We start from the raw sequence: 8,605 nt of genomic DNA, 5'->3' as shown, positions 1-8,605 counted from the left end.
TATACTATAAGACCATATCTAGCCATGCGATATGGTTCCAAGCAAATATCTTATTAGTATATGTATGACTTCCTTTTGGATATCTTGTTCCTTCGTGTTGTAACTATTTCGGGTGTACATCCTTCTTTGTAGATATATATCATCATGATCTAGTCTACCTAGAACCATATACACTTGAGAGAAATTACATCTCTAGATGATATCCTTTCTTTCACGTCCACCTTGTCTTTCTTATGTTATTTCTTTGGTGGCTCCATGAAAGCTTTTGCCTTGAGTGCGTGTCTTCTATCGTTGCATCTTGATGCGCTCTTGTGTGGTGAACATTATTTTCCTCATGCTTTTCTTTACAAGGTTTTTGCCATCTTAATTGGCATCCCTCGTCTTGACGCGCCTTTCATCTTCTATCTTCACCGCGGGTTGTCACAAGCATAGGTTCTCTATATGCTTATTAGTAAGCTTGTGAACCCATTTGCTTGTTGTGTGTGGGAATGATAGGCCTTGCACTGTGTTGCCTCATTCTTTCAAGACTTTATTGATGCTTAATGCTCATCCGTACATTAGTCTTATCAAGTGCATTGCCTTGACTCACACACATCATTTTGGTTGAGCCCATTCTTAAGTTGCCTCTTTCACTTATTGCTCAACCATGTGTTTGTTACATGTACTAGGCTTAGTTTCCTATATGCTCACTTGCACTTATTGTAAGTTTCTATTGATTTTGGGGGAGCTATGATCCTATTTTGTGCACTTTGTTTCCAAATTCAAATATTCTTATGTGTGCACAAATCATGGGGAGCCTCTCTAGTTTCTTTAAAACACTCCTTTGCTCATATCATAATATCTTTTATTCATGTGGCTCGTAGGATCATTGGCCTAGTTGGTTCAATTGGTATCTTTTGATAGCTTGCTTCAATAGATATCTTTTGATTGCTTGTTTCTCTCTTTGTTATGTCTTTGTGGCATATCTTCCTTTTGCAATCTTTGGGCCTCAATATAGTTTGTCTTCCTCCAAGTATTTACCGTTGGATGTGTGTATTGCATTCCACTCTCTTGTTGAGAAATACACAATTTATGGAGGACCACAATCTATATTGGCCCTCTAAGCTTTTCGCCCATTTTGGCAATCGATGCCAATGGGGGAGAAGTTTCAGAGAGTTTTGTGGAGAAGTTTTGGTTTATGTTTCCTTAGCTTTTGCATCTCATTCGCATGCATTATTGGTTGTTGCAGTGCATGGTGATGCATAATTCCTTGTACAAACTCTCTTGAAAGTGATTGTCATCAATTACCAAAATGGGGGAGATTGAAAGAACATGCGGTGCCCCCATGTTTGGTTTTGGTAATTGATGACAATCTCTATGGACTAATGGTTGCCTTGAGTTATATTTGAAGGTTTTGTCCATAGGCTTTTCTTGGAGTACATGTGTTGGTTTCAAGAAGAGTTTGTGTTGACCAAGGTGCTATTAAGGAATTATCCAAAGCTTGGTCATGTGAGAGTTGAGCTTATTGCAAGCATGTCTTGAAGAAGAAGATTGTGTGATCATTCATGTTTACCTTCAAGACATCATCCAAATGAAGAGAGTTGGAAAGATTCAAGGTTGATCAAGACTAAGTCAAGAGTGAATCAAGTTGATCAACTCACAAAGCGTAGAAGATGTACCGAGAGGGATCAAGTGATCCCATGGTTTGGTAAGCATTGTCCATTGTGTACTAACCCATGGTCTATATGAGAGTTCTACGTGGGGTTGGGTACGTGTTCATGGGCTTGTGTCAAGAGGAAGATATCACTCAACCCATGGAGAGGATGACATCAAGTGGTGATCGTCATCAAGATTGTCGTGTGCAAGTTCAAGTGGATCATCACGAAGAGATCAAGTGCTTGAAGCTTGCCGTCCATTGTGGTGACAATGGACTTGTGAAGATGTGCCGAAGAGTGGCTCACCCATAGTGGACTATGGGGGAGCAATCATCTAGTCTTCATCGAGCCAGCGCAATCAAGAAAGGTGTTCCAACTTGAGGGTGTCAAGATCGTCATCATCTAGCTCAAGTGGACCATGTGCAAGGCAAAGGTTTGCCCTTGATAGGTTTTCTATTTTACCGGTCTCATGGTGGTAGTTTGGAGACCGGGTTATAGGATCGTTTGTCGTACTATCAAGGGGGGATCTCATGTTGGTAGCTTGATCGTATCGTTAGTAGAGAGCTCAAACCATTGCATCCTTGCATCATCTTTCTTGGTGCTTGTTTGGTTCTCTTTGTGAGTCTTAGAGCTTATGGTCATCTTGATGACAAGCTTGAGTTCATCGAAAACGGAGTTCGCATGCATCTTCTATGATGTTTTCGGTGTTGGAGGTTTTACTGGTCTTTTCCGAGGAAGGGTTCTCACCATTTTCTTATGGGCCTTTTCTCATTTGCTTCTTATTGATATTTCTTTGAAGATTGTGTTAGCCCTTGTCGCTAGCTTTCCAACAAACTTGGTTTCATCGAATTCGGAGTCCGTTTGCAAAAGTTGTGGCAGTTTTGGTGTTCTGAAAAGGCTGCAGCGGTACTACCGCGAATTGGAGCGGATGTAATTTTTTACTATCGCTCCAGAGCAGTACTACCGTGGCTTCTACAGCGGTAGTATCGCTCCAGACCAAAAACTCGTCCCAAGTCTTGCGGTGGTAGATCCGGATGTATTTTTTTAGTACCGCTCGCAAGCAGTAGTACCGCTACCATTTGCGGTAGTACCGTGAGGTCGAGCGGTAGTACCGTGAGGACGAGCGGTAGTACCGCTCCGGCGGTTCTTCTGGCCTTTTGCCTCCTCGCTGTTGTTTTTCAAAGGGGTACTTCCGCCCTAGCGGTAGTACCGCTCTGTGCGGGCTGTGAGCATAACGGTTGGATTTTTTCCCCACCTATAAAAGGGGGTCTTCTTCCCCAATGAACCTTATCCTTTTAGCTCGTGTTCTTCCCCCATTGTTGACCTTCTTCGATCTTGCTAACTCTCAGTCCCTCCAATGATTCTTGCTAGTTCTTGAGGGAAAAGAGAGGAGATCTAGATCCACGTTTCCACCAATCACTTTCTCCTCTAAGTGAGGGGAACCCCTTGGATCTAGATCTTGGAGTTCTTCGTGTTCTTCTTTCGTTCTTCCTCTCATTTTCTTCCCTAGCATTAGTTGCTTTGGTGGGATTGGGAGAGAAGGACTTGGGCACTCCGTGTTCCCTTGCCATTGCATTTGGTGCATCGGTTTGAGTTCTCCACTGTGATACGTGGAAGTAAAGTTTGAGAAGCTTATTACTCTTGGGTGTTTGGGCACCCTAGAGCTTGTTCCTCTTGGGTGCCTTGGCGCCCTAGACGGTTGGTGGTGTTCGGAGCTCAATCATTGTGGTGTAAAACTCCGGGCAAGCGTCGGGGTCTCTAATTAGGTTGTGGAGATCGCCCCGAGCAATTTGACGGGTACCGGTGACCGCCCCCAAGGGTTGCCAAAGTGTACGGGTTCGGTGACCGCCCCCAAGGGTTGCCATTTGTACGGGTTCGGTGACCGCCCTCAAGGGTCCCTTAGTGGAATCACGGCATCTTACATTGTGCGAGGGCATGAGGAGATTACGGTGGCCCTAGTGGCTTCTTGGGGAGCATTGTGCCTCCACACCGCTCCAAACGGAGATTAGCATCCACAAGGGTGTGAACTTCGGGATACATCGTCGTCTCCGCGTGCCTCGATTATCTCTTACCCGAGCTCTTTACTTATGCTCTTTACTTTGTGATAGCCATATTGTTTCCTATCATGTATCTTGCTATCACATAGTTGTTTATTTTGCTTAGTATAAGTAGTTGGTGCACATAGGTGAGCCTAGTTGTTGTAGGTTCTGTGTTTGACAAATTAACCGCTAGGTTTATTCCGCATTTGTTCAAGCCTAAACCGTAATTATTTTAAAACGCCTATTCACCCCCCTCTAGGCGACATCCACGATCTTTCAGTAACTCCTACTTGTCGTAGAAATTCCTTGTCTCTATAATATAGGGGGAGCTTTGATCCTAGTATTCGTGTGCCGTGCAGTCCAAAGCACTCATCCAGGTGGCACACATCTAGGGGGAGCCCGTCTATATTCTAGAGAGGAGGGGTTTGCATTTATATTATTTTCCTTGTGCAAATCCCGTATTGTCATCAGTCCACCAACAAGGGGGAGATTGTAAGGGCATATTTATCCCTAAGTGTGTTGGTGATTGATGACAACGCATTTGCGGACTAATCGTGTTCCTTGAGTATTCCAGACACTTCATTGCTAGGCACAAGACGGTTGGGTGCCCCTCGAAGACTGATGAAGACGGCGTCTTTTCTACGTTTCTTTTTGGTGGATTTGAGTCATAGGAAAGCCGTACTATTAAGAGGGGGTCCGCGTTGGAAAGGTTTGGGTGGAATCATCACGTACACGTCTCCTTCTTGTCCCCTCCTTTTTCCTTGGAGCTTCCTCCGTTTTCTTGCCTCCCTTGTCTGGCTGCTGTGGTTGGTTGCGGTAGTACTGCTCCCAGGAAAACGGTAGTACCGTAGGCATCTGCGGTAGTACCGCAGGTGCCCACGGTAGTACCGCTCCCCTGGAGCCGCACTACCGCTGCCCACCAGGCTAGTGCCGCCCCTTTGCGGTAGTAGGGGCGGATGTAATTTTTTACATGCGCACCTACCGCGGTAGTACCGTTTTCGCCGAGCGGTAGTACCGCGCTATGTAGCCAGGAAGTAGTACCGCCCCTCGGCGGTACTACTGTGTCGGGTTTTTGCTACTTCCGTTTCTTTGCGGAAGTAGGCACGGAAGTTCCCTTCCCCCTGGCTGGGGGTTTTTGCCTTGCGGTAGTACCGCATGGGGGGCGCGGTAGTACCGCGCGTGCGGAAGTACCGCCCCCAGCTCCTACGTGTCTGTTTATCTTTACTGTCGCTGGGGTTGCGGCAGTACCGTGGGTCGGTACGGTAGTACCGCACAGCCATGCGGTAGTACCGCTTGGTTGCAAGCAGTAGTACTGCGCGGCCTTGCGGTAGTACCGCTGGCCAGGCGCGGTAGTGCATATTGAGATTCGGTATCACTTCATCCGGGATCACATTAGGCGAGGAGAGATCGAGCTCAACTATGTCAACACTCATGATAACCTTGCAGATATCTTCATGAAGCCCTTGGATGAAGCAAGATTTCGCGAGTTAAGGCATGAGCCAAATATCATTGATTCGAGCAATGTTGCTTGAACCCTTGCACACCCCACCATACTCAATGTGTTGTCCTGTTTATATGTAGGCATGGACATAGGGGGAGTGATGTTCTCTCAATGAACTCTCCCTCCCCCCCATTATGCATAAATCGATCAAGTCTTTCACATTAGCCATGTTTGATTGTACTTGTGCTTCAAAGACGAGTTTTGGTCATGGACCCAAGGATAATTCTTCGCGGTGCCATACCAATTGACTCAAACATAGGTGGCTACGGCCACCGCCCTCTCTTTGGAGAGGTGGTGTCTCGTGGTTGTTTCGTTTGTCGTGTGCCTTTCTGGCTTTGTGTGTTGCGTGGTCTTGTGGTGTCGTGTTGGCTCGGAGTGTTTGTGCAAAGACCCAGTTTTTTGTGTGCTCGAAACGTGCATCTTCTTGAGCCCACGGTACTACCGCGGCTGGCCACGGTACTACCACTTTGGGAGGCACGGTACTACCGCGCCACAGCACGGTACTACCGCTCAGGTGCGGTACTTCGGAAGTACCGCGCCGGGCGGTACTACCGCGTTGGGGCACGGTACTACCGCGCCGTCGAGGGAGCGTGGGGGTTATGACTCGGGCAGTGGAGTTCCAACTCCCCATACCCATTCATTTGTCTCTCTCCCCACGCCTCTCTCTCTCTCGCTCAAGAACGGCGCCGGAGGCCCTCACCGGATCTCCGTCTCTAGACACTCTCCTCGGATTCCGACCGGTGGGATCGTTCCCCACCACTTCCTCTTGCCATGGACCAAGGTTTTTCCCCAAATCCCTCTTTTTCTTGGTTGTTCTCTTGCTTCTAGGTTTTTGGGGAGAAACTTGTTGTTCTTGAGATTTTAGGCCAAATCTATGCAAGAGTAGGGTGTAGGAGAGTCGGGATGCGTAGGAATCATACTTGATATGTTGTCTTATGGTAGCTTTGTCCATCCGTAGTACCGCCGCGGTTTCGCGGGCTTTTCTCAGATTTGAACTCGTTCAGATCTGACGCCGTGCGGTACTACCGTGTCTGATCTGCGGTACTACCGCTCTTGCGGTACTACCGCCCGACAGGTGCGGTACTACCGTGCTAGCTTGTGCGGTACTACCGCTCAGCAGTACTACTAACTTAGCTTCACAACACTTGGCAGTACTACCGTAGGGATCAAATCTCTCTCTAGGCATTTATCATGTGTGCTTTCTGCTTGTTTCTCTTGCTTGGTTGTGGTCTTTGCATTAATCTCTCTTGGTTGTTGTGGGTGTTTTGCGTTTTTGTGTCTCAGGTGGTGGCTCTCGCCATTCCAATCCTAGTCGTGACACTGGCTCCAAGCGTCTGCGCAACCCCCAAGATGAAGCCCCAGAGGGCTCCAATGCCCCCAAGCGCAATGTCAAGATCACTTCCAGCAAGCAAAAGGAACCTGCTAAGGGCATGGACGAGATTTCTGTCTCTGGGTATGTTGAACGCCGGAGGATCAATCCCTATGTGACTCCTGGGGCTGTGCTCAGAGGCACCGAGATGTTCTGGAACAAGCAACAGGTTCTCATCTATCTGGATGTGATCAAGAGCAAGCAGAATACCTTCATGGATGTCAAGTGGATAGACATGCATCACATGCGGAAGGACAAGTTTCGTGATTATTTTGGAGAGGCTCTGGACTTGGTGGAGCAGTTTGCTATTGAGCCGGTGATATCCTTTCACCTTGACTATGACCCTGAGCTCATCTGTCAGTTCTTTGCCTCAGTGTACTTTCATCCCGGGGAGGAGCGGAGGATGACTTGGATGACCAACGGTCGTCAGCTGTCTGCTACATGGAAAGAGTTCATGTATCTGCTACACATTCCTGATGACGGGCTTCACACCCCCGTTGGCGTTCGCCCCCATGCCAACTCTGAGTCTGCCAATAAGAACCTGCTTCAGCCTTTCCTTGTTGAGAAGGTGCCCCCCAATGGCAAGTCAACTTGGGTGTTAAACTCCTTTCTGGATATAATGCATCGCATCTTCCGCAACACTCTGTTCCCACGCATTGGCGACAAGGACAAGGTCCATGCATATCTAGTGGACATGTTGCTCCTGTGTGCAGAGGCACGTTCTTCTCAGACTCAGCCACTTGATGTCTCACACATCATGTGGTGTGAGCTTCGGTTTGCGGTGTTCACTCGCAAGGTACCTATCTATGGACCGTACCTGTTTCGGCTGCTCTCCACCACTTGGGAGAAGATGTACCCTGGTGATGAGTTCCTTGCTCCAGACTGGATTCGCCATGAGTCCATCAGCCTCCGCGTCAAGCCCAACTGGGCCAACACCACTACCCGTGCTGAGGCCTCTTCTGCTAGGAGGGCTGCTAGTGAGGAGGAGGCTGCTGCTGAGAATGTTGCTGAGGACCGTGCTGCTAGGTCCACCACTCCTTCCTCTGAGCCGTCATGGACCAAGAAGCTAAAGGACAAGATGAAGACTCTCTTCTGCATGCAGGCAAAGGGACAATACAGGGCTCACGTGGCAGACAAGGAGAGTCGCCGCCGTGACAAGAAGATTATGAGGCTCTTTGGAGAGGATGTGTCTGGCGGGTCTGAGGACGTCATCACACCTGAGGCTGCCTGGATGTCAAAGCAGGGATACAAGTGGACCAATTCAGAGGATGACTTCGAGGAGACTATCCCCGCCGCTGAGTCTGACGAGGAGCACGAGGAGCAGTGGGACGACTTCTCTGCCTGAGCCACCCCGTGTATGTAGGTGTCCTCTCTGCCTTTTTGGCGTCTCGATGCCAAAGGGGGAGAGAGTGTAGGGATTTGCGTTGTGTCGTTCTTGGTGCGTTTATTTGCTTTGTCTTTTGGACCTCGTTTGTGCTTGTTTGCTCTTGTTTGGGTTGTGCTTTCGAGACCTTTCCTCATATGGTGTAAGACATATGCACTTTATCTATCGTAGTTAACTTATGTTTGTGCTATCTTGTCTAGTGATAGATATGCCTTGTCTCTATAATATAGGGGGAGCTTTGATCCTAGTATTCGTGTGTCGTGCAGTCCAAAGCACTCATCCAGGTGGCACACATCTAGGGGGAGCCCGTCTATATTCTAGAGAGGAGGGGTTTGCATTTACTTAATATTATTTTCCTTGTGCAAATCCCGTATTGTCATCAGTCCACCAACAAGGGGGAGATTGTAAGGGCATATTTATCCCTAAGTGTGTTGGTGATTGATGACAACGCATTTGCGGACTAATTGTGTGCCTTGAGTATTCCAGACACTTCATTGCTAGGCACAAGACGGTTGGGTGCCCCTCGAAGACTGATGAAGACGGCGTCTTTTCTACGTTTCTTTTTGGTGGATTTGAGTCGTAGGAAAGCCGTACTATTAAGAGGGGTCCGCGTTGGAAAGGTTTGGGTGGAATCATCACGTACACGTCTCCTTCTTGTCCCCTCCTTTTTCCTTGGAG

This window comes from Triticum urartu, chromosome 2 (genome assembly GCF_003073215.2).
Source record: "Triticum urartu cultivar G1812 chromosome 2, Tu2.1, whole genome shotgun sequence".
Taxonomy (NCBI): domain Eukaryota; kingdom Viridiplantae; phylum Streptophyta; class Magnoliopsida; order Poales; family Poaceae; genus Triticum; species Triticum urartu.
The sequence above is the reverse complement of the archived record's forward strand: the minus strand, read 5'-3'. Positions refer to the sequence as shown.